Genomic DNA, 27053 nt, shown 5'->3' on the forward strand with positions numbered 1-27053 from the left:
TTGCCGCAACTTATAAACTGCAATTGGCTGTGAATTCTAATTGACTGTCAACAAAAACTTAATGTATCATAAAAAATCTTAGTAACTTTCCGATTATAGAAAACACCAATTACAAATTAAATTAATTCGAGTGACTTTTTTATATTATTGTAGATTCTAATACGTACAACGAAATTGGTTCTAATATATTCATGTGTGGTCTAGGCACAGAAAAGGCCACCCTAATGGAGGGCGAGGGATGGGCAGCTGTGTCCCTTTTAAAATATCTCCAAAGCCTAACTGCGGTAGCCAATCTGCCTGCCAAGTGTGGTAACTGGCGAAAGTCCCCAAAGAGGAAGCTCATATCCAGCAGTGGACTGTTAAAAGCTGAGGTGATGATGATAATGGTCGAGTAAATTAATATTAGGTGTTACGTTCACCATAACAACAACTGTCGACAAATTATTTTTAATTTAAAAATTATACACATTAACATATTTATTTTTAGATTCCTCAATTGTAAGTCAAAAGACGATCGCAGGATCCATTCCAAAGATTGCATATTATTTGTCAAAATTTGCTATGTCTTTTGTAACGCTGGGTGAATGGAGTACTGCAGACCTCGCCGACCTTTCTTAAACATCATCTTTCTCTTAATAGTTCTACAGGAAAGCAGTTATATGCATACTATGTTCTGATTCAAATTTAAGGTTATTTCTGTGCTCGTGACATATGAATAGAGATGAATAACATATGAGTCATGTATTTAGAGCCTACTGAAAATCAATGTCGTAGCTTCAGATATGAAACTGAGACATATGCTGAGTTAGGTCCTATGCACAAACACACCTATTCACCTTAGTTAGTTTGAGTGTAGTGTGTACCTATTTCTGGGTAGTGAGTAGTGTGTATGTGTGTGTGTATGTGTTGTGTGTTGTGTGTGTGTGTGTGTGTGTGTGTGTGTGTGTGTGTGTGTGTGTGTGTGTGTGTGTGTGTGTGTTTGTGTGTGTGCGTGTGTGTGTTATTAATGCGAATTCGATGCTTTTAATAGTAATGCAAGGAAAACAATGCAATTAATTCAGATAACTCTCGTTTATAATATCTCCAAATAAGTAGTAAACATGGACAGCAGAGTAACTACAATAGGCACCATTAGGACTAGGGTAGCAGCAGTGAGCGGGGGATGCGGCGGCGGCACGCGTGCATTCATTATGCATGCCGCTGCATACATTGGCACCCTCGCACCGATCGATACTGCACCCCACGCACGCGACCTGAATGCATTAAACCCCGTATTTGCATAAGCTGATGAGTGTGCACGCTCATTATGTGCCGGCTAGAGCTAGGGGGTGACTCACGAGATGAAATCTCTCTCGGATTGGACCGAAGTTGCTTACTCTCGACGACCATGTTTTGAATTTTTAAAACATCAGAGAACGGAACCCTTTGAGTTTTTTTCATTTTGTAATTAAGGGTATTTGCATTATGATTGTGCATATTATGTAGTACAACCGTTTTTAAGGGTGGAAAGTTGTGCTGTATACCTACGTCTATATATTTTTTTAAATACCTACATACGTACGTGCATTATGATAGAGATATTTTATTGTTTGATTAAATCAAAGTATAGATAAAGACTATTTATTGTTTCCTTCAAAAGATTACAATAGTAAACTTATTATAAACACAAACAATTACAAGAAAAATATTATACTGGAAAAAGAATGGGCGGTCTTATCGCTACGAACTCTTCCAGGCAACCTTTGGATGGAGAAGAGTAATTATAAACAGTTTGACTGAAGGCACGAAAATCTGTTTGTTATTTTAAATATTATAATACTATGAGATGCCTTTTTACTTTAAGAATTGTAATTTTCAAAGCACTTAAAAACTAGAACAGTCAATAGTCAACAAATATACAACAACAACAACATATATATATATATATATATATATATATATATATATATATATATATATATATATATATATATATATATATATATATATATATATATATATATATATATATATATATATATATATGAATTTACTGGGTATTAGAGGAGTACAGAGGAATAACACCTGAGTCCTCAGGACTGCCATGCGTATGGGGGGTATCATGGGCGAAACAGTATACACTGTTATGTCCATGGTACTGCTCGTGTCTACAGGCGACGGTTACCACTTTCCATCAGGTGGGCCGTCAGCTTGTTTGCCATTCTAAGTTGTATAAAAAAAAATTTTACCTTTCCAATTAAATGAACCACTACACCGTTCGTAAACAAAGTTTAAAATTGTTTGTTAATCTGCTTACGCTCTAAGAGAAGAGCTGCTTAGTTTCATAAATACTCTTTGTATCATTAAATAAAAAAAAATTATACAACTTAGAATGGCAAACAAGCTGACGGCCCACCTGATAGAAAGTGGTAACCGTCGCCTATAGACATGAGCAGTACCATGCACATAACAGAGTATACTGTTTCGTCCATACGTTGCCATTCCTGAGGACTCAGGTGTTATTCCTCTGTACCCAGTAAATTCATTGCCATATTCCAACCTTTACACTATGTATGCCTATAATAACTGGGCTCATCGAGAGAAACCTTATTGTGCTTTTTTGCAACTTAGAATAGCAAACAAGCTGACGGCCTACCCGATGGCAAGTGGTAACCGTCGCCTATAGATGAGCGATATATGAGCGATACTGTGGACATAATAAATAATATACTATTCACTAAGATGTTATACCACTGTACCCTGTAATATCACTACCATATCCCACCCTTCAAACCGAAACACAGCCATGCAAACACAAATGCTTCACGGTATGAGACAAAGATGCCCAAGCAAACGACCTTTGTACAAAGTCTCCTTCTGGTAATTTTCTCTCTGTTACTACCAACTCTGTGTAGGTACTTTAGATACTATACTAAAAGCAACAATAATAACTAATACAAAATACAATAATATCAAAACACTTCCATAATTGTTGATATAACATATATAGCATGATATAACTTTATCATTTTTATCGATTATTTTGTATGCGAGATATCTATCTATACATATAATAAAACTAAAGGTATCGAATATATATATATATATATATATATATATATATATATATATATATATATATATATATATATATATATATATATATATATATAGAAAAAAAATACACTAAAAACTGAGTCAGGTGGATGTTAGAAGTAAAATAGAACACGTCCAGATTTTTATTAAAATTTTTTTGTTTCTCTGTTTGTCTGTTTGTGCGGGCTAATCTCCGAAACTGTTGGACCGATTTAAGTGAAATTTTTCACGGTGGTACCTTACATCCCCAGTCAACATATTATATACTTTTAATCATAGAAAATTAAGGAGTTACCGTGGGATAGTTATTAACTTATGCAGCTTAGTATACAACCTACTTAAGTAAAGTCACTTTGACCTAAGGCAAAGAGTGAGAACGACACGTCATTTGTTAATTTTGGTCCAGTATTCCTAGACATAATAAATAGGTAGGTACATATATCGATACCTTAAATTATATAGATACAGTGTCTCCATACAAATGCTTCGAGAAAAACGAGTCAATTTTTTCATACAATTTTACGTGATAAATAGTTATGAGTGTTTCCTTTATATTTTTTACCAGAGGGAGACTTTGTACAAAAGTCGATTGCTTGGGTACCTCTGTCCCATTCGTATTTCAACCGTGAAGCATTTGTGTTTGCATGGTTGTGTTTCGGTTTGAAGGGTGGGATATGGCGTGAATTTACAAGGTACAGAGGAATAACACCTGAGTCCTCAGGAATGGCAACGCATGAGGGGTATCATGGGCGAAACATAGCTGACAAAAAGTTTACAAGTTTTTAAGACTCGATCTATATAATATAAAATAAAATCGATACATACTTAACAGGAATAACAAATACCAAAGCGGACAAAGTCGCGGGCGTCGGCTAGTTAATGATAATATGTAATAAAATTACGCGCCGTCTGTCCAGCGATGGTTATGTTAGCAGCCGAAGCGGCTGCCTCCGTAATTAACGCCTGTGACAATCCACGCCTCGTTGCCGTAGGTCCGGCTCGCTACGGCCGCACGACGCACGACATTCGATACGATAAACCTACATGGCGCGGTCATATAACTACAATTGGGATTACATGAAAATGTCTAGGAATAACACGGAAAATATAGAATAATCTAATCTAATACGTAATCTTACTGAAGAAAACTAGTGATATAATAATATTAATAGGTCGGTATGTTGAGTAAATGATACTATTTATAAATCTCTGAATAAATCTCCAAGTAAACTGCGTTTATTTTAATTCATTATATTCAATTACATATTAATTGATCGCAATATAGCTTATAAAGGCGAGGGATGGGCAGCAGCGTCACTCTTACATCCTCAAAGCCTTAACTGCGGTTTTTTTTTGTAGGGTCAAAATGGTATGGTAACCCCGCCTGCGCTAACGGGATAAACTGGCGGAGCATCAATGAAGGGTGATAGATGAGAATGAAAACAGGCCAATTAGCCCATCATGATGAATTCATCAGGAATTAACCATGATAGTTTGCAGGGAGAACCGCGAGGAGGTCGACCTGGTTGGGTATATTGCTAGCAATGCAGGATTCTCAGTCTCCATTACTAACAATCCTTTTCCCCCCCTTAACTGCGGTTGCCAATATGCCTGCCAAGTAATAATTACTGGCAAAACTCACCTTATGGGAAAGGCTTTAACTGTCCACTGCTGAACATAAGCCTCCCCCTTGGGGGTTTTGTCAGTAGTTGGCACGCTTGGCAGGCGGATTGGCAACCGCAGCTAGGCTTTAGAGATGTTTTAAGAAGGACGCTGCTGCCCATCCCTCACCCTCCCTTAGTCGGCTCCTACGACAGCCACAGGAAAGGAAGGGGGGGGCCTATTTTATGCCGGAACTACACGGCCATTAGTTTTAGTTTAGTGAAATGCCAGTACCAGAGGAAGACTGTACAAAAGTCGATTGCTTGGGTACCTCTGTCCCATTCGTATTTCTACCGCGAAGCAGTTGTGTTTACATGGCTGTGTTTTGGTTTGAAGGGTGGGATATGGCGTGAATTTATTGGGTACAGAGGAATAACACCTGAGTCCTCAGGAATGACAACGCATGGGAGGTATAATGGGCGAAACAGTATACTCTGTTGTGTCCATGGTACTGCTCATGTCTATAGGCGACGGTTGCCACTTTCCATCAGGTGGGCCGTCAGCTTGTTTGCCATTCTAAGTTGTATAAAACAAAAAAACAAAACGAAATGCATACCTACTATTGTCTGACTATATATGACAGCATTTTATCACCATCACTAAATTATTAAGACGTTGCAAAAGATTATATTATTGCCATCATTGGTGACTTAGTGGCTTCCCTAGGCATTTAAAGAAATGCCTAAAATCCTCATTTTCTGCGACATATAAATCTATACCTACTTTCACTATTATCTTGAATAACAATATATCTATATGAGTGCAGACAGTACGACTCACTTTTATAATAAATAACACGCTCATTATCTACTTGTATATCACATACGTACATTACGTGCTGATAGATGTAGTGTATAGATTTAAAAAACTATTTACAACACAATATTCACTTAAACTGTTCACTAATCCAACTTATTAATTACGAATGTCACAGCTATAAGCTAGATTAGAAAGCAATTACGATTTCAAATGGTAAAAGGCAATTTCTGATAAACTTCTTTTTTATAACAAACAATTTAGATTCAAAGCTGATTGTGTAAAGTATATATATATATATATATAGGTATGACGTAACATGTATTTATGTAGTTTGATATTTGTATTTTTTTTTCTAATAGGTATCATTCAATAATCATTAAATTGTTTTTTTTATTACCTAACAAATACTTCTAGTCGCGTGGCTTTTATTGCAATGAAAACACCAAATAAGTTTATTATAATATTGTGGTATCTCTCTAAATATCACTCGATACCTAATTTCATTCGTCTTTCAATCATATAATACGTTTTTATATAGTTACTAGCTGACTCGGCAAACGTTGTTTTACCATATACATTATTTTTAGAGCTATACATGAAAATTTATCGTACTACAATTATTATATTCGATCGCCATCTTGCAACCCTATTGCGGCATATAAAAATCGCGATTAAAAAATAGGAGTTGATTGTAATAGGGTGAAAATTTGAGGTGGTATGTATATTTCAATGCTAAATCATAATAAAATAAAAATAAAAAAAAAATTGTTAAAAAAATTAAATAAAAATATTTAGAGGTGGGTCACCCTTATCATTGAGGGGTATGAAAAATAGATGTTGGCCGATTCTCAGACCTACCCGATATGCACATAAAATTTCATAACAATCGATAAAGCCGTTTCAGAGGAGTTTGGTAACAAACATCGCGACACGAGAATTTTATATATTTTATATTTTTATATATTTTATATTTGAATAATATATTTTTATATATTTAATATTATATAAATATATATATTTATATAATATTAATAACGAAATATAAATAGCGAAATAAATATATTTTTATATATTTTATATTTGAAAAAATGTAAATAATCAGATTGTATAAATTTATTTATTAATTTACGTGTGTCATAAATGGCTCAAATAAAGTGTTTATCTATCTATCTATATATAAGAATAAGGAAATATATTTAATAGTAGCAACAGTTGTATATATATAAACCATCGGACAATTCATTCCTCGATTTTAACGACGTTTAGCTTGTGTTTGAGCATTTATTAATTATCTAGACTGGAACTCATTTAATTTTCGTTAACTATATGCGGTAGATTTTAATTAGCTTCTTGTTGGCATATATATTTAATTATTAAGTTATTATAGCTGTAAACTAACCTCAAAAAGAATAAATAAATAAGTAATTAAGAATTAATTAACTTAATTCACATTTTTAATATAGTAGAATGTTACCAGAGGGAGACTGTATAAAAGACGATTACTTGGGTACCTCTGTCCCATTCGTGTTTCAACCGTGAAGCAGTTGCGTTTGCATGGCTATGTTTCGGTTTGAAGGGTGAGATATGGTGTGAATTTACTGGGTACAGAGGAATAACACCTAAGTCCTCAGGAATGGCAACGCATGGGGAGTATCATAGGCGAAACAGTATACTCTATTATGTCCATAGTACTGCTCATGTCTATAGGCGACGGTTACCACTTTCCATCAGGTGGGCCGTCAGCTTGTTTGCCATTCTAAGTCGTATAAAAAAAATATATTGGAGATAATAAAGATTTATAGATAATATACACTGTGGCTTAGAGACAACTCATATTTACAAACTAGTTATAAATATTTAGTATAATAGTCCATAATTATTTAGACCATTAACGTTTAAAGCCATTATAGTTCAGAGCTGAAACTCGTTACAAGGAATCAATTAAGTGAGGAGGAGCACAGGAGGGGGCGGGGGCGGGGGAGAGGGGGGCTGTGTAGCAGGAGGAAGCTGGGGGATGCAATAATTAGGCGCGCGGATTAGCCTCCGGCGAGGAAATTAACTTGAAACTCGATGGCTTCCGGAGCCTCTATTTTAGAAGACAATCGCTCGCGTAATTAAGGTCTGTGCCAATTTCAATTAATGAGAGCGAGCAGGTATTCGGGTGGCGGATTGCTCGCAGAGTTACGTTCGAATTGTTTCCTCCGGCGCCGCTGTGTGAAGAGTTACGGCTAGCTACGAATTATTGGGTGCCGCTCCGTCTCTAACTCTTGGCGGGAACGGTACTATTATATGTGAAGTGCATTTTGTTATTTTAAATGAGGTAATGATAACTTTATTACCTTAAAAGTATTAAATTTTAAAGAAAAGACTTTCTACATTCAACCGTGCGGCGCGCAAATATTTCATTTGGAACATGTTCTTAAAATTATATGTTAAAATAGTCTTCAAGTAAATAAAAACATTTCTTAATAAGCCAGTTGTATAGTTTTTCATTATTTTTTTAATATATTTGTGATTTTCTATCAAGAAAATTATTTTTCATTTAACTTCGACTAGAGACCAGAATTGTTCAAAGTATAAAAAACGTTCAGTTTAACCACTTAAAAAGACGAGAAAGGGATTGTTAGTAATGGAGACTGAGAATCCCATTGCTAGCAATATACCCAACCAGGTCGACCTCCTCGCGGTTCCCCCTGGAAACTATCATGGTTAATTCCTGATGAATTTATCATGATGGGCTAACTGGCCTGTTTTCATTCTCATCTATCACCCTTCACTGGTGCTCCGCCAGCGTATCCCGTTAGCGCAGGCGGGGTTACCATATCATTTTCACCCATCAAAAAAACACTTAAAACCCGCACTACTTTTTAGACATTGTAATGGGTACTTCGATTACTATTCTTATAAACTTTTACCCGCGACTTCGTACGTAATACGATATTGATAGACAGGGATACAGTTTTTTAATAGGTGTTTATTGAATGGTAACTCCAGCCCGCCTGCGATATCGGGGTGATAGTTTCCAGGGGCGATGAGGTTATGCGTAGAGGTCGACCTGATAGAGTATATTGCTAGCAATGGGTCTGTTGGATTCCTATTACTAATAATTCCTTATCTCCAAGGGGATATAAAAGGTTATAACATTATTTATCCCAAAAACTCCATGCATACCAAATTTTACACTGCTAAGGACACCTTAAAAGCTCAATAAATCGGTAGGTTGGGTCCTAAAGGGGCAACAAACAAACAAACTCATTTTCACGTTTTATAATATTAATTATTCTATAGAATAGAAGTAAATTGACGTTGATAAAAACAAATATACCGATGAATATGAAGTTTGAATGGAATCAAAATGAAGGTGCACATTGTTCAGACATGAATCGCATACAAAATAACATATTTAGTAGTTTGCGAACGGCGTACAATGAGTTGTGTCGCGAGGGGGGGCGGCCGGAGGGGGCGGAGGGGAGAGCGGGACCGCTGCAGCCCGTCGTCATGGCAACCGCCCCCGCCTAATCAATTGCAGAAATATGTACGAGCCATTACCACCGTAAGTTGCACCGCGCACCCGCCCCGAATAACTCAACACGGGGACAATATAGGGGGAGTATAATATATACAAAGAGGTCAAGTTTAAATTGCCGCTTTATACAGGAGAACGCTCGGCGACATTACGCACACTTGGGAAAGCGAAGAAAAGATGTATAGCCGCGCAACTGCTCGTGGCTACTGACTGTCACTTGTGACTGTTATACCTACTTTACAATTTTGTGCTGTTAATTTACTGGTTTCATACCACACACAACAATAATATAAACTATAAACAATGCCGGCATTTTAATTCCACCTTTAAAAAGAGAACGATTTGACTGTAGATTTTGTAAGCGTATTGGTCGGATTTAACGATTCCTTTAATCGAAGTTACTCTGTAGTGATCATACATTTATTTTGTCAGGATAGTCATATTTCGAGTTTTTTTTTTTTTGGTGGATGAAAATGGAATGGTAACCCCGCCTCCGCTAACGGCCGGAGCACCAGTGCAGGGTGATAGATGAGAATGAAAACAGGCCAGTTAGCCCATCATGATGAATTCATCGGGAATTAACCATGATAGTTTCCAGGGGGAACCGCGAGGCGGTCGACCTGGTTGGGTATATTGCTAGCAATGGGATTCTCAGTCTCCATTACTAACAATCCCTTTCTCCCCTATTTCGACTATTAGGTACTACACTATTCTGATGGGTAAAAGTATTAAATTACTTATAGCAAATGGATTTTATCAGAAATTAAGTTAAATATCAAAAGTGAACTTAAGTTATTAGTGTTAAGTTAGTAATCACATCAAAAATATTATCAAACTAAGATACAAAATCAGATAATAGGATTACTAAAAGGTGCATGCAAATTAAGTGAGCATTATAACATGAATATGCGAATACATAATACAATCCCGTAGCAAATGTTAGAACACAAAAATATAAAGGTTATGTTTCATAAAAAAAAAGCTCCTATTATGACCAAATTCATATCAACCTATACAGAAATAGATTGGTAAAAGAGTCATCGAAATAGGTACAAAAATAATAAAAAAACATCGCAAAACGTATACAAAAAACAAGCTGTCAAATCAATTTTGAAAAATGAAAAATACATAATATTTGAAGTGTACTAAAACCATATTACATTAACAATTTAGATGTATTATGCTTATTAAAATCATTTCCATTTACCTATTAATTAAATTTCAATACAAAAGGCCTGGTGGGTTTACCTGCATAGTGTGCGTAGAGCATAGCGTGGTAACCTGCAACGAATGACAGGTAGGCCGGGCGGGCGAGCTACGAGCACGTAGACGTAGCGAGCACTCAATGCTGTAAATATCACATTATGCGACTTAGAATGGCAAACAAGCTGACGGCCCACCTGATGGAAAGTGGTAACCGTCGCCTATAGACATGAGCAGTCTCATGGACATAACAGAGTATACTGTTTCGCCTATAATACCCTCCATGCGTTGCCATTCCTGAGGACTCAAGTGTTATTTCTCTGTACCCTGTAAATTCACTGCCACATCCCACCCTTCGAAGTGAAATACAGTCATGCAAACACAACTGCTTCACGGTGGAAACACGAACGAGACAGAGGTGCCAAAGCAAACGACTTTTGTACAAAGTCTCCCTCTGGATTATGTTACTAATATTCTAACTTAATGAAATATTTTTGTGCAAAATATTTAAAAAAGGGATCTTAATAAGAGCATTAGAAGCCAAAAAAGTGTTTAGATTGTATGTCTGTCTGTGTAACTGCATTTTTGTACCGGCATCATGCAAAAGCTACCGTACAAAATTGGAAGCGGTTGCTATAGTTGTACTCCTAAAGTCTAATTTAAAAATTGGTATACATTTAACTTAATACATCATTTAGAAGTAATCTATTAAATCTTCCTACTTCTTAAATCCACGCATACAAAGTAACGGGGAAAATACTAGTATTATCACTTATATAAAATTACTTTTTGGCATTCAATGTGATACCACTTACAACAAATGGTAGGTAATACAGTATACTCTGTTATGTGCATGGTACTGCTCATGTCTATAGGTGACGGTTACCACTTTCCATCAGGTGGACCGTCAGCTTGTTTGCCATTCTAAGTTGTATAAAAAAAACCTATATTTATAACTAATTTTATTGCCCTATATTAATAATGTTTTATTAAATATAAATAAAAACGCAAATGTTTAAAATTAACTAAAGAGAATTTCGCTAAATTTCCAAAACAACAAACAATAAGACTAAACTTGTAAGGAGTGTCCCTCGCACCTTCATCAGTAGGTGGCTTTATCAGGCGTCTGTTAAAGTCCTCGCCGAGGGGACAGAAGGGATGGAAGGAGGATGAAGCGAATGATAAGTTAAACTTTGTGGCAACTTGACTAAGTGTGATAAAGAACTTTGTCAACGCGAATATCCTACCCTACTGTCTAACGCCTAGTAATCAAAGCACGATCTTCCCCCATGCATCTCAAGTCATGGTAATATTAAACTTTGTCATTTATAAAACTATAGAAAGAAAATTAAAATTACTCTAGTAGTTACTATAGAATATTATGGATCTGAATCATTTTTAAAGCATAGAAAATAAAAAAGAACTAAATCTAGGTAGCAAATCTTAAATTCTTTATATTAAATATCTTTCCTGATCCCAACAGCAGGAATAGTCGAGAAATGATTTAATCAGAGGGAGACTTTGTACAAAAGTCGTTTGCTTCGGTACCTCTGTCCTATTCGTGTTTCAACCGTAAAGCAGTTGTGTTTGCATGGCTGTGTTTCAGTTTAATGGGTGGGATATCACGTGAATTTACAGAGTACAGAGAAATAACACCTAAGTCCTCAGGAATGGCAACGCATGGGGGTTATCATGGGTGAAACAATATACTCTGTTATTTCCATAGTACTGCTCATGTATATAGGCGACGGTTGCCACTTTCCATCAGGTCGTCAGCACGTTTGCTATTCTAAGTTGTATAAAAAAATCATCATTGATCATCATTTCAGCCGTTAATCGTCCACTGCTGAACATAAACCTACCCAATAAATTTTGCCAGTAGTTGCCACGCTTGGCAAACGCGTAAGTAACTACAGTTAAGCTTTTAGAGATATTTTAAGAGAGACGCTGCTGCCCATCCCTCTAGCATTAAGTTCCCTTGGTTGCTTCTTATGACACCCACGGGAAAGGCCTTTTCTATACCGGGATCACACGGCCAGGCGACCCATGTTTTGCCTTTAAGGTTTTACTTATTTACTGAGTTTAAAAGATAAATATTACCTGCTTAATTTGCTTCTCAAGTTAAAATCTAGGCACTGGAGTTGTTCTGTTTCCGCTCACGAATTTTTCGCGGCGTTATCTCGTCTAAAAATGACATTTATTTACATTTATAAAATTATTTTATTAGTGTTTGATGTGGAAATATTAAAAAAGACAAATCTGTGATATCATGAAATTTTCCAAACGCGTAATATTTGGGATAGACTAGGAAATAGCCCTCTTTTCAAGCGACTTCAAAAAAAAAGAAAGTTCCCGATTCGGTTGTATTTTTCTTTTATTATGTTTCTTACCTAATAACTCTTTTTTTCTTTTTATTTTGAAATTTGAAATTTTTGAAAATTTAAATTAAATTTTTTTGTCTGAAAGTATATACTTACAAATTCGTTTCACAGAAATATTATGAAAACCGATTCAGTAGTTCGATTTTTAAATCAAAATCGTTTTGCCAGGATTGAAATCGCTTTGTGGAATACAGTCCTAGTCATTAACTCATGCAATTAAAACATATTTCAGTTACTCGGACAGAGTTACAGTTAAAATCTAGGAGTTTTATGATAATAATAGTAAATCTTTTTATATCAGATATACCTATAATTTCCATTCATTACTATAACAATTTAATTTTAATTATTAATAATTTTTACATTATATTACATTATACAAATATTAATTAATAATATACCAATTAAAATCATTATATATATATATATATATATATATATATATATATATATATATATAAATTTCTTGTTCATCAGGTACGCAGTATGGAATACTGTCTTAACAATTACTTATTTTAAATAGTCTTTCATGAAATTTTGCTTTACATTTACGTAAAATAGAAATAATAATAAGTAAAATAAAAATGCGGCAGTTTACTTCTAATATAAATAACTCTACACATTCTTGTCAATAACAGGGTAACATAATAATGAATTTATTGCTAAAACAAATAATTAAGCGAAAGAAAAAAAACTACTTACTGACTACACAGTAATTGAGTAGGGGAGCTCCAGTTTTTAAAACACTTGTCATTTGAAACGTTTATTATCTTGCGTTCGACATCTGACCGCTGTATCTGATAGGAAGTTCCTTGTAGACAGCATGCAGCTCGTTGCGCACGTCCCTGAGAACAAATATGTATTTACAATATTGTTTCTTAACTTACAAATTAGTTTTATTTCCAAGCCGTAATTTTATGTCTCAAAAAATTTTAAACTAAAATTAAAAATAATTATTAAAAAAAAATAAAGTATGTTGTGATCTTACATATACAAACATATATCGATACCTTAGATTATATAGATAGAGTGTCTCCATACAAATGCTTCGAGAAAAGCGGATCAATTTTTTCATACAATTATGAGTGATTCCATTATAACTTCTATATTTACTTTGTCTTATAATTTCTGTATCTTTTTAATGCGTAAATACTTATTTTATTTATTAAACAATACGTCAAAATACATTGTTTTAAGTATATAGAACACTGATAAAAAAACGAGGCAGCTAATTTGACAATTAGCTGACAAAAAGTTGACCCGCTTTTGTGACTCGATTTTCTATCTATATAATCTAAAGTGGCGACGAATTGAGAATTCAGTATCCCAACACTCCTGTTTAATAGCAGGGTGTGGGGGAAAGGGATTGATAGTAATGGAGCCAAATAGCCCCATTACTAGCAATATACCCTGTCAGGTCGACTACCACGTGGTTCCCCCTGGAAACCATCGTGGTAAATTCTAGTTGGATGCGACAGGATGGGCTAACTGACCTGCTTTCATCCTCATCTGTCATTTCTCACTGGTGCCTCGCCAGTGTATACCGATAGCGCAAGCAGGGTTAAAATGACATTATCGCCCATTAAAAAAATAGCAAGGTGTCGTAAGATGTGACTACAGAGTTAAGAATAAAAACTACCTACAGTAACAAGTACAAGATAAGGAAACCTCAAAATTAAACTTTACACCAAATCTCGCCTGATTAATGTGATATTTAATAATGTTCTCTTATGCCAGTAATCTGTGCCCACTGCTGGGATGTCGTAAGTAATTATAAAGATAGTAGTGACGGTAATAAACAACTACAAACAAACAAACCCCCCCCCCCCCCTCTTTATGGGGGAGATCTATATTCAGCAGTGGACAAGAAACAACTGATATGATAATGAATGGATAAATGAAAGAATGAATGAAATCTCTTCATAGTTATTATTATTATATTATTCTCTTTATAGTACATTTATTCTTCCTTCAGTAAATGATACATATTATAAAGGTTAATAATATGTGAACAAAAAATATTTAAAAACTTAATTACATACATGCAAGATTAATATTAAATTTGATTAAGGTTTTAATGAATGAGACAGCGATACATCATTTGACACATTTAAGGTACACGTTACACTATACACATACGAAACACATTACCCGCTTTTCTATTATAGTCGGTAATAATGATTTTAATTGCACAATGTTTTACTTAATTCAGTAACAAAATATTATAATATTATTAATACTAGAACGTGTAATATATTTACATAAACATAAGTGCATATGACAGCACGAAGACTAGGGTGGCGATGCTGGCGTTGGGCGGGCGGAGGGAGGGGGCGGCGTACGCGGAGGAGGAACAGCTCACGGTATAATCACGTCGAGAGGCCGCTGCACTACGATGATATTTCTCATATTAGCCCAGCAATTAATTGATAATGCGCCCCACGAGCCAATATCGCCCGCTACACCTGCTACTGAAAGCTAAGATTAACATCGCTTATTGTTCCACTATTAATCGTTTGTTTAATTCGAGGCAACGGCCCGCGAAATTAATTGCGGTCAGTAATTGTATCGCCGACGGTCCGGCCGATATACTTCTTTTAAAAATTATCATCTCCGCGTATTACGTTGCACGGCTACACTGGCGGCCTCCCCTTAAAATAACTCCTAAAAGGCGTGTACCACTCCATTATATGATTTAAAAATCATATTCAAAATCACTATTACGGCCAAACGAGCGTGCCCGCTATTCTATTACCGACCCTTGCTGGAATAAATTCCATCGAAGCGCAATAATAATAAAAAAATGTTGAGAGCTTGTCGCGTGCAAAAGACGTGCGGTCACGCGGCCCTCCCCCGCCCCGGCCGCGCCCCCCCGCCGCGACCTCCTCGCGGCGAGCACCCTCTGACCCTCCCCGCACGAATATAATATGCATTATGCGAAATCCGTAACTCTTGTGCCGGCTCTAGAGAATACCTTAAACAATCCCAATGGACAGCGACTGTGTACTCTATTTGTTGGAGCACAAAGTGTAATATGCAACAAGCAAATAGGGCTCTTAAGTCTTTTGGTGAGCGGCACGGTGTGCGGTTTCCTTGGGGCGGGCGAGGCCTGCACTCTCAAGATAACGCCGGGTATTAATCATAGTATTATCGGCCGGTGGCGGCGTCTTTGTTATGACACCGCGTTATTGCAGTTTTTTCTCTATCTACCCTCGAAGACGCGATAAACGGTTCGAGAGTGAATTTTCCGGGACAGATGTTTTAGTAATCTGGGAGAGTCGCCCAAAACGCCGCAATAAAACATTCAATAAAATTATGCTGTAACGACTATGTACGACAGCGCCGCCCGCTCGTACTTGTATTGAGATATAAAATAATAATAGGTACCAATGTACATTCCATTACTTTCCGTCAAAAATACGTCACCGGTTATTTGATTGATTATTTATTTATTTATTTATTTATTTATTTATTTTGTTAAAATTATTTTGTTTAATTCCGCCACCATTAGTATGCGTGCGACTGCCAACACTCAAATATTGAATACTTTTTTTTTTGCTGGGTGAAAATGGTATGGTAACCCCGCCTGCGCCAACGGGATACGCTGGCGGAGCACCAGTGAAGGGTGATAGATGAGAATGAAAACAGGCCAGTTAGCCCATCATGATGCATTCATCAAGAATTAACCATGATAGTTTCCAGGGGGAACCGCGAGGAGGTCGATTTGGTTGGGTATATTGTTAGCAATGGGATACTCAGTCTCCAGTACTAACAATCCCTTTCCCCCCAATATTGACTACTATTATTATTAGCAGAAGTTCCACGACCTAGTTTTTTTTATGCATCTTAAAATGGCAAATAAGCTGACGGCCCACCTGATGGAAAGTGGCAACCGTCGCCTATAGACATGAGCAGTACCATAGACATAACAGAGTATACTGTTTTGCCCATGATACCTCCCATGCGTTGCCAATCCTGAGGACTCAGGTGTTATTCCTCTATACCATGTAAATTCATTGCCATATCCCAAGCTTTAAACCGAAGCACAGCCATGCAAATACAACTGCTTCACGGTAGAAACACGAATGGGACAGAGGTGCCCAAGCAAACGAATTTTGTACAAAGTCTCCTTCTAGTATGTATTATATATTAAGAAGCTTGTATTATTATTAGTAACCAAAGATTCAGGTAATATCAACAGGAGATATTGTGCCTATTTTTTCACCTAGATACGCATGTTTTGTTAAGTTTAATATATTTTTCCATTACATAATCGTATAGATTATATATCTAAACATAGGTTTATCTATGTATTTAGTGGTATAAACCATTTCACATTAATTACAACAATTTAACTGAAAGGTTTTTTTTATACAACTTAGAATGGCATACAAGCTGACGGCCCACCTGATGGAAAGTGGTAACCGTCGCTTATAGACATGAGCAGTACCATGGACATAACAGAGTGTACTGTTTCGCCCATGATACCCCCCATGCGTTGCCATTCCTGAGGACTCAGGTGTTATTCCTCCGTACCCAGTAAATTCACGCCATATCCCACCCATCAAACCGAAACACAGCCATGCAAACACAACTGCTTTACGTGGCAATAATATTGTAGTACACTTCCGTGTTACACCTAAACACTTGAACAGTGAGATTAAAAGTAAAAATTATTATTCCTTATCGAAAACTCAACCAGTTTCATTTGTCGATAAAAATTTAATTCCACAAATTCCTGGCAGGGCGCGCGCGAGCCGAGCATGTGAACCATTAATCACTGTATTCATAAATTAACTTCCAGCCAATGCGTAAAGGTTCATAGATATCGTTGAATAAAGCATTTTCCGAGGCATTTCTCAAAAAGCCTCGAGCATGACTGGCTCAATTGGAGCCTGCACATGTGACGGCGCGGGCGAGGGCGACATGTCGGCTCCCGGCGCGCAACAATTTGTGTATGATTGATGGTGGCCGCCGGGGCCGAGGCATACGGAGCGCCGCGGAGCATGGGTATCGCACCCATGAACGCCTCGCGGGACCGATCGCCGCCGTTCAACATGTTCCGCCACCCTTGAATGTTTTAACGTTGAACACTTGACACCAATTATGCAGAGTGGAACAGTAATATTTAGCAAGCATCTAAAAGATTTCTCCACCAGTATAAATGTGGTTCCCGAAAAAGGTGTTAATATAGGAGATTTCAAATGTCGGCTCGTGTTTCTTTGGAATAAGTAATCAATTTCATTAGTGGGACATTCCCTGAAGAGAATCCTAATACGAGAGCTTAAACTTCACTGTTAATATTTGGCAAATCAAGAACTCTTCAATTTTTTTGTACAAATTATTGTTTTATTCTAAAGATCTAAATGGGTTCGTCGATGCACTACATAAGGATGAGTTACACTGAGCCATTATCTGTCCACTGCTGAACATAGGCCTCCCCCATGATGGCTGTAGGCTGTTCCTGATGGCAGTTTATCGTTGGAGGGATTTTGCCAGTAGATGCCCGTTTGGCAGGCGGATTGACAACCTTATTTTTTTTTTTTTTACAACACAGGGGGCAAACGAGCATGCGGCTCACCTGATGGTAAGTGACTACCGCCGCCCATGATCACCCACAACACCAGCGGCATTGCAGGTGTGCTGCCGGCCTTTTAAAAAGGAATATACTCTTTTCTTGAAGGTTATGTTGTCGTATCGGTTCGGAAATACAATAATACTTAATTATTTGGCTTTGGTCATGTTTTAAGAGGAACGCTGCTACCCATCCCTCGACCATTTATTTATCTTAGTCGCCTCTTACGTCACTCACGCATAAGAAAGTGGTGGCCCATTCTATATCGGGACTACACAGCAAATACACTGCGATACCCATAAACAATATATGATTTGTTACAACATACAAACATATATTTTTCATTATATATGTGATTTTTTTATAAGCAAGAAAGCCTGCATCCTCAGGCTTTTCCCAGGTGATTTAATATAAAATTATTCTATGTGTTAACCCAGATTTTGTGCACGTGATTGATTGACCAGGATAAAAAGCAGCCTATATCCTGCTCCATCCTACACGTATATGTCTACCAAATTTTACAGTGTTGAGCTATTAATACCAAGTGATAATAAACTCGCTTTTACATTTAATATCAGTAAGGATTAATGGAATAGCATTCATATTGTGTCTGGTTGCAGTACCTAATAAACGTTTTATCTATTTATCTATCGATTTAGTTAGACAAACAACAAAATGATCAAGATGTCTCATAAATGTTTTAAAGATACGATATCAAACGTATTTTTTAAGTTAACTTCGATTCCGTTCCAGTCCGGCGTGTTTTGACGCGCTTATCTAGTTTCGCCTCGAATGATACAGTGTGGGCAGTACAAAATTGTTCTTTGAATTTGTGAATGGTTCCCTAGACATTTTCGGACATAAAGCCGGTAGAAAGTTCCCTATCCTATTTGGCGCACACAGAGACGCGATCAGTTAACTCGGACGCGGCTGTACGGAGCGCGGCCGGTGTGTGCGCTCTGGGATCATTTTTCACGTTTCATGAAGCACTCCGGCGGCGCGGGCCAGTGGATTAAAATACATTTCGCTAGTCGCCGGTGATGGATGGCGTTGCTGCCCCTCGGAAGAAAGGGTTGCCACCCCGGCTCGGCTGCCCGCTCGCCCCGCGCCCCGCGCCCCGCGCCCCTCACCCCACACGCGGGCTCCGTTTACATGACAGTCTCCTAGTAATACACAAGCAGACAATAGAGGCATGATTTCACCTGCGTAACAATATGAATAAATAATTGGGATGGTCACTGAATAACCTCACTTTAATACCTGGTTAAAAGGTTTTGCCTAGAGACTACAATATGGGTTTCTTCAAAAAAAAGTTTATAAGATTTCTTCAGGGTCGACAAGACGCACATGAAGTGTTGCGGGCATCCATAGGCTACAGTGACCGTTTACCATCAGACGGGCTGTATGCTTGTTTACCATATTCGTGGTATAAAAAATTCGTGGTAACGGCGCGGTTTATATTCAAGTTTTTACAATTTGTCTTTCATTTAACTCACACGCAATTCATTTCTTTTTTATACAACTTAGAATGGCAAACAAGCTGACGGCCCACCTGATGAAAAGTGGTAACCGTCGCCTATAGTATTATATATATGTAATTTTAGTATGTATGTATGTATATCAATAATTAGTAGTACCGCATTCGATTATTCCCTCACTTCCTTATGGTTGAATATTCTGGGAGAGAATGCTTTTAGCATTAAGTCCGCCATGTACACATATTTGTACTAATGAATAAATAAATAAATAAAATACCCTACCTTGACCAGTTTTGTGTATGATTATTTCAAAGATGAACAATATAATGTAGTACAAAGGCTCCTCAATATACTATAGTATATTATAATGACTTTAATAAGGGTAAAAAGAGGTAAAGTTTGAAAGTCGGTTTAAAGGGTGGGATATGGCGTGAATTTACTAGGTACAGAGGCATATGTTATGTCCATGGTACTGCTCATGTCTATAGGCGACGGTTACCATTTTCCAGCAGCTTGTTTGCCATTCTAAGTTGTATAAAAAAAAACTATAAAAAATTCGCGATGAGCAGCAATTATGTAACATGAAAAGTGAGAAGAAAATGGTGAAACCGACCATTTTATCGGTAGTGAAGGCGCGCCCAACCTGTAACACGACACGAGGCTGAAGAAATATTTCAGATAAACAGACCGTAAGTGAAAGCAAATATGGGAAAAAACTAATGCATATTTGCGTAGTATCTTATTTGTCGGCCAAAAAGCGGGACGGGCGACATTTCCGATGTTTGCGGTCGTTGTTTGGTACACAGTACGCGCCACAACACGCGCGTAATGTGTACACGACAGGGACCGACTAGCGAGTAAAGTAACTCTTGAATCATAAAAGGCACCTAGGTTTCCCGAAAATATATAATTGTTCTACAAAGAACTGTGACTCCAATTAAGCAACAGGGAAATATTAAGTGCAAAGAAATTATAAATATACATACATATATATATAAGCAAACAATCTGACGGCCCACCTGATGGAAAGTGGCAACCGTCGCCTATAGACATGATCAGTACCATGGACATAACAGAGTATACTGTTTCGGCCATGATACCCCCCATGCGTTGCCATTCCTGAGGACTCAGGTGTTCCTCTGTACCCTGTAAATCGACTGCCATATCCCACCCTTCAAACCGAAACACAGCCATGCAAACACAACTACTTCACGATAGAAACACGAATAGGACAGAGGTGCCAAAGCAAACGACTTTTGTACAAAGTCTCCCTCTGGTAAATAAATTATCAATCTATCTAAATTTCTGCTGTCACTGGTGGTGTGGTGATAACTCCGGATATTTATCATCCAATATGAACCACGATTAATACCGCGATATTGTAAATATATACAGCCGATGCGATACACCCCCAATATTTACTGATACCTACGCCTTCACAAACACGTCGGTTACATAATTGATTTGTGAGTTATTGTGCTGTCCTATATACTAAAACAGGGCTAGGTGATTCTTGATTGAATAAATAAAATTTTTTTTTAAAAAAAAGGAGAATATCGTTTGATAAGAAGGCCACGTTTTCATAATTTCATGACTTTTTCTTTCACTGTAGTTGCTCTTTTCCATTCCTATGTAATTTTTTATTAGATTCGTCATATTTCCTTGTCTGTACTATATATGTATTCATATGTGTATGTTTATGTATTTTGTATGTATAAACATATTGTTACAGTAAGTAGTTTAATAAATTATATGTATTTGATATTTTTGTGCAATACAGGTTTTTGTATTTTATGCAAGAAAAATTATTAATTTACTCTTGCGCCACCTACCCACTTCTATCTGTTCTCCTTTTGCCCTAGCGATAAGACCGCCTTTTGTACCTTTATGTGTATATTTCAATGTATTTATGTTACTATATTTCACTTGAATTATTCACTTGTCATTATATATATATATATATATATATATATATATATATATATATATATATATATATATATATATATATATATATATATATATATATATATATATATATATATATATATATATATATATATATTTGTTTATGGTGCAATAAAAAGTTAAATAAAGAAATAAAGCTAATAAAAAAGCTAGCAAATAAAAATCTAAATGTAGTAGACATTTAGTTTTTTTACTTTTTTTTTTATTCATTTTTTATTGTTTAATTTCTTTTTTTTTTTTTGTTCACTCCTGCTTCATGTGCAGTACCGCTAATCTATTTTGTTATTATGTATTTGTGATAACATTAGTGGCTTAGTTTGTAATCTTAGACTATTTCTATTTATACTAGTGTAACCCTGGCTTTCCCGTATAAATAAATAAATGAAAATAAATCAACAGAACTTTTGGTGTAAATTTCACTTGTCAGATATCTTTAAAAATACTAAGTAGACAATTATTTTTTTAATCGCTTGGGTTACTCTTACGCCTTATAGTAATTAAAATATGGCCGTTTTTTTATGGAGAAAATCTTAGATTCCCCACTGTTCTTTAAATAGACGAAGGTTTGAGTTGTTTAGAAAATAACTTTATACTTTTTTCAATGAAAAAATCATACTGAAAAAGTTAATTAATTTCATTCTTTTCATATCAGCGTATACGTATTTGGTAATTTATTGAATGTATTGTAATGTAACATAATTATTATTGTAATGTAATGTAACATTTGCTTTTTTATCAAAAAAATACCTATTTGATAAACAAAGTAAAAAAATTATATGACATTGAGCTAAACAGTATTCCGTTTACGGAGAAACTCTTAGAATTTTTTTCAATGAAAAATTAAAGTCCGTTTCCGTATTAGCGTATACGTATTTGGTAATTTATTAAATGTATTGTAATGTAACATAATTATTATTTTAATGTAATGTAACATTTGCTATTTGCATTTTCATTTTTTGATAAAAGAATACCTATTTGATAAACAAAGTAAAAAAATTTAACGGCAGTGAGCTAAACAGTATTCCATTTACGTTATTCACATAAAAATAAATAACCTACCATTTCTGAGGACATAAAAATGCCATAAAACGAGGGTTAATAGATACAAAGTTATGTACATAGCTACCAATAGGACAGCACAGACACCTCAGCTCGGGGCAGGTTACCTTCTTCGCAACAGGGAAATATGATAGGGCTATATTGCGCATTAGTTGATTGCCAGCGACTATCTACCACCACCGCTGGGCAAATTGTTTGCAGGCCGCGCCCGTGACGCCCCATCTACCCAACATGTGTCAATGTTATGATACGATAGTGACATAGAACTTTGTTTATAACGCCTGCCGAAAGTACCGACGCCTGAGTTACCAAATAAAAACATGAAAAATAATACAAGCCAGCATTTTTGGTATGAAAAAAATAATTAAGATCGTGTTATATAAAAAAACCTATTTTTTTTTTATTAAAAAACTAAATTACTGGACCTATTTTGATAAAATTTCTATAGGACAAATCTGTAAGCATATCCTTTCAGATAAAAATGAATTTTCCAAATCGGTTAAGAAAAAATGACGGAGTTGTGAAGTAACAAAAATAAAAAATTTACTAACCGATTTAAGAACCTCATTGTTTTTTAAGTCGATTGAAAAATAATAAATACACTGCTCTAAAAAATACAAAAATAAAATAGGACCGATTTCTCTCTTTCTTTGTATAGTTTAGTTACTTTTGGATATTCTTTATCTTGTTCTTTTTGTATGTTCTGAGTTTCCTGCGATGCCACTATTCTTAAGTGAACCGTCAGCTTATTTGGCAACGTTAATTGTATGATATCTCTTTAAAATGTTCACTTCATAATAGTAAAGTTTTTAGGAGAAGCAGAAAATAGAATATGGACAGGATAATATCTATCGTTTAAGCGCTTATTAACAACAAATTTTTTTCGTCCTGGTTTTTTTTTATACAATTTAGAATGGCAAACAAGCTGACGGCCCACCTGATGGAAAGTGGTAACCGTCGCCTATAGACATGAGCAGTATCGTGGACATAACAGAGTATACTGTTTCGCCCATGATACCCCCCATGCGTTGCCACTCCTGAGGACTCAGGTGTTATTCCTCTGTAGGTACCCTGTAAATTCCCGCCATATCCCACCCTTCAAACCGAAACACAGCCATGCAAACACAACTGCTTCACGGTTGAAACACGAATGGGACAGAGGTACCCAAGCAATCGACTTTTGTACAAAGTCTCCCTCTGGTTTTGGTCCTGGTGCCTTGTGATACGGGTTCTTTGGATACCCAGTTCAGGCACCAGTTCTCTACAACATTGATGTATCTATGGTATAATTTTAAATGTTTCATTGTACTCAAAAAAGTTGTGAAATAAATAAATAAACGTTATTATTATATTAATGAAAAAAAAAATTTTTTTGATGAAATTCCGAATGATAAAGTCGAACGGAACGATAAAATCCAAGCATATCTAGACAGATGATAGCCCTACTTAACCTACTCCACTACAGTGAATAATACATGTCCTATAATACTACAACAAACCTATATATTAATACGTAAAGCAAAAACTTTGTACCCCTTTTAACGAAAATTGCGCGGACGGAGGAGTATGAAATTTCGCACACTTATAGTCTATATAGAAAAGGAGTGCAGAATGCTATTTTTTTTTTAATTGCATATAAAAAACACATTAAATCAATAAAAAAAAAACATTACACACACTATCATGTATTTGACACATGCACACATGCATATATACTCTTTTGTTTATTGTTAAAGTCTGTGGTCAAGTTGAGAATAGATTAATATTTTTTTTATACAACTTAAAATGGCAAACAAGCTGACGGCCCACCTGATGGAAAGTGGTAACCGTCGCCTATAGGCATGATATTGTTTGTCTATGGTCTCACTGAATGTCAAACATAACCATAATAAATTCATTATTACAATATAAGCATGTACGTTATGGTCGGATTTCGACCAATAGTCGACCATTAGTACATACTAGTGGTTGCAAAGTAGTTGATATGTATCTATTAATAATATTATTAATAGAGAAATATCAAACAGGACCGGAGCTAGTCACCACAATAAAGACACAAAGTAAGTCCAGGTGCTCACCTTCCACTTTTATAATGAACACGCGCCGATACTTAAAACACATTTTATACCGCACACATACGTGGAGATGATCGCCAAAAAAAAGTCCAAACGTCGCGTCACGACGCGTGCCTGAAACCAAATACTAAAACAGCTGCAGATAAAAAAGGGTTGCGGAAGGGTTGCGGCCCTCGCGTGAATCACGACCCTGTTTTTTAAAGTCGCACGTGTCTCAAACCCTTTGCATACGGAGCTCCAATAGAAAGTCTCGGCGCGTGCATGCGCCTTTACATTTTAAACTGATTTGAATATGTGAGATTTACATACGGACCGCAGCGGAGCGCCATTGGCCCGTCATTTGCGTACAGTCTTGCGCAATACGCGCTCACACCGCTTTTTAGCTGACACTCGGGGACGATGTCGTTTGATTCGCTGACACGCTACGAAACCGGTAACGTGCCCATACCTACAGGTTGATCGTTATCTACGATATACTAAGTGGTATAAATGATTTAGTGACAAGTTTAGAATCATCTCTTGTTGTATCTATAAGTCCACTATAGTCGTTACACTATTAATAATGTTGGATTAAGTTATTAAGGGGATCCGTTGAGGGAAGCCAGACGCAGTGCTAAGCTTTTTTTTTATACCACTGAGGTGGCAAACAAGCATACGGCCCACCTGATGGTAAGCGGTTACCGTAGCCTATGAACGCCTGCAATACCAGAGGTATTACGCGCGCGTTGCCGACCCTGAAGAAACCTCTTTACCCCCCTTTTGAAGATCCCCATGCTGTAGTCTCTTGGAAAAACCTCGGCAGGGAGGCTGGTCTAAATTAGCACTAACTTAGAAATGTTGGATGACAATTTATTACAGTTAAAGAAATCAGTTTGTAATTCAAGAATTTTTTCATAGCTATAAATATTGACTGAGCTTAACCAACATATTTGGCATAGAGGAAAGTCGATTGCTTGGGTACTTCTGTCCCATTCGTGTTTCAACCGTGAAGCAGTTGTGTTTGCATGGCTGTGTTTCGGTTTGAAGGGTAGGATATGACGTGAATTTACTGGGTGCAGAGGAATAACACCTAAGTCCTCAGGAATGGCAACACATGGGGGGTATCACGGGCGAAACAGTATATAGTCTGTTATGTCCATGGTGCTGCTCATGTCTATGGGCGACGGTTACCACTTTCCATCAGGTGGAACGTCAGCTTGTTTGCCATTCTAAGTTGTATAAAAAAAATAACATAGACCACTATTTATATGCCACTACATATTCGCTAATTATGCGGACAAAATCATAGCAACAGCTAGTATAATAAAGATATAAGAATATACAGTGAATGGTACATACTAAAACTACATAACAGGAGGGCTGAGTAGCAAACAGTTGCTAGTACCTCGCAAATTGTAAATATGTTAAGTAATTCATTAGTACATAAACGAATTCCGCCCAAAGCAAACATTGCTTCAAAGTTCCTTTATTTCAGTTGGTATTATCGAAGGAAACCTCATTAGAGGCGAGTCGTCCCTTTGTAGTACAATCAGTGTAAGGCGTACCTCCGTCGACGCCGCCGGCTGCCCTCCCATTATTATCGAATTGTTTAAAATAACGAGGGGGTAGCGTTTGTCTTGCTAGTTATTGCTCCAGCAATCTCTACGTACACACATGTAGCAATCGCTGGTCGCTGCCTCAATTCGGCAACAGGAACACAGGATAGACGGACACGGTTTTAAAGTTAAAACGTATCGACAGACACACATATAAATGTAGCGACTGTCTCTATGATTGTTCTCTTTAAAAATTGGATTAATATATTAATTGGTATAATACAAAAAAATAATGTAATTTTATAGAGAACATATGGCAATGGGCTGGTCACATATCTCGAAGAACCGACAACCGATGGGGAAGAAAGGTTCTTAAGTGGTGACCGCGTACGGGCAAACGCAGTGTTGGACGACCCCCCCCCCCCCACTGGATGGAGTGACGACCTGAAATGCGTTGCAGGCAGTCAGTGGATGCAGGTGGCTCAGGACCGTTCTTTATGGCGGTCTATGGGGGAGGATTATGTCCAGCAGTGGACGGATAATGGCTGAAATGGTATATATTATTATTTGCAAAATAATATTATAGTAGATTCAAATTATCTCCAAAAGTAGATTAAGTTAGGATACCTAGACGTCAACCTGTTCTATGTCCCTTACAACGAGCTATCGGTCTTATGCGATCAAAGTAAAAATACTTCGAATTAGGCAATTTTATTTTACAACACAGGGGGCAAACGAGCATGCGGCTCACCTGATG

General features: G+C 36.6%; 1 long non-coding RNA gene across 2 annotated transcripts in view; it reads right to left on the bottom strand.

The window, feature by feature from the left end:
- Positions 1-27053, bottom strand: part of LOC116413701 (uncharacterized) — an 80694-nt gene that overhangs the window by 18053 nt on the left and 35588 nt on the right. The window contains exons 1-4 of one of the 2 annotated variants that reach the window (XR_008253343.1): positions 24765-24868; positions 13309-13451; positions 12326-12409; positions 10271-10370 (exon numbers count right to left, since the gene is read on the bottom strand). This is a non-coding gene — a long non-coding RNA (uncharacterized LOC116413701). Of the gene's footprint in view, positions 1-10270; positions 10371-12325; positions 12410-13308; positions 13452-24764; positions 24869-27053 lie in introns of those variants that run through there. The other variant, XR_008253342.1, reaches the window with a different exon arrangement.

The sequence above is a fragment of the Galleria mellonella genome, unplaced genomic scaffold (genome assembly GCF_026898425.1).
Source record: "Galleria mellonella isolate WM207_F2 unplaced genomic scaffold, CSIRO_AGI_GalMel_v1 utg56, whole genome shotgun sequence".
Taxonomy (NCBI): domain Eukaryota; kingdom Metazoa; phylum Arthropoda; class Insecta; order Lepidoptera; family Pyralidae; genus Galleria; species Galleria mellonella.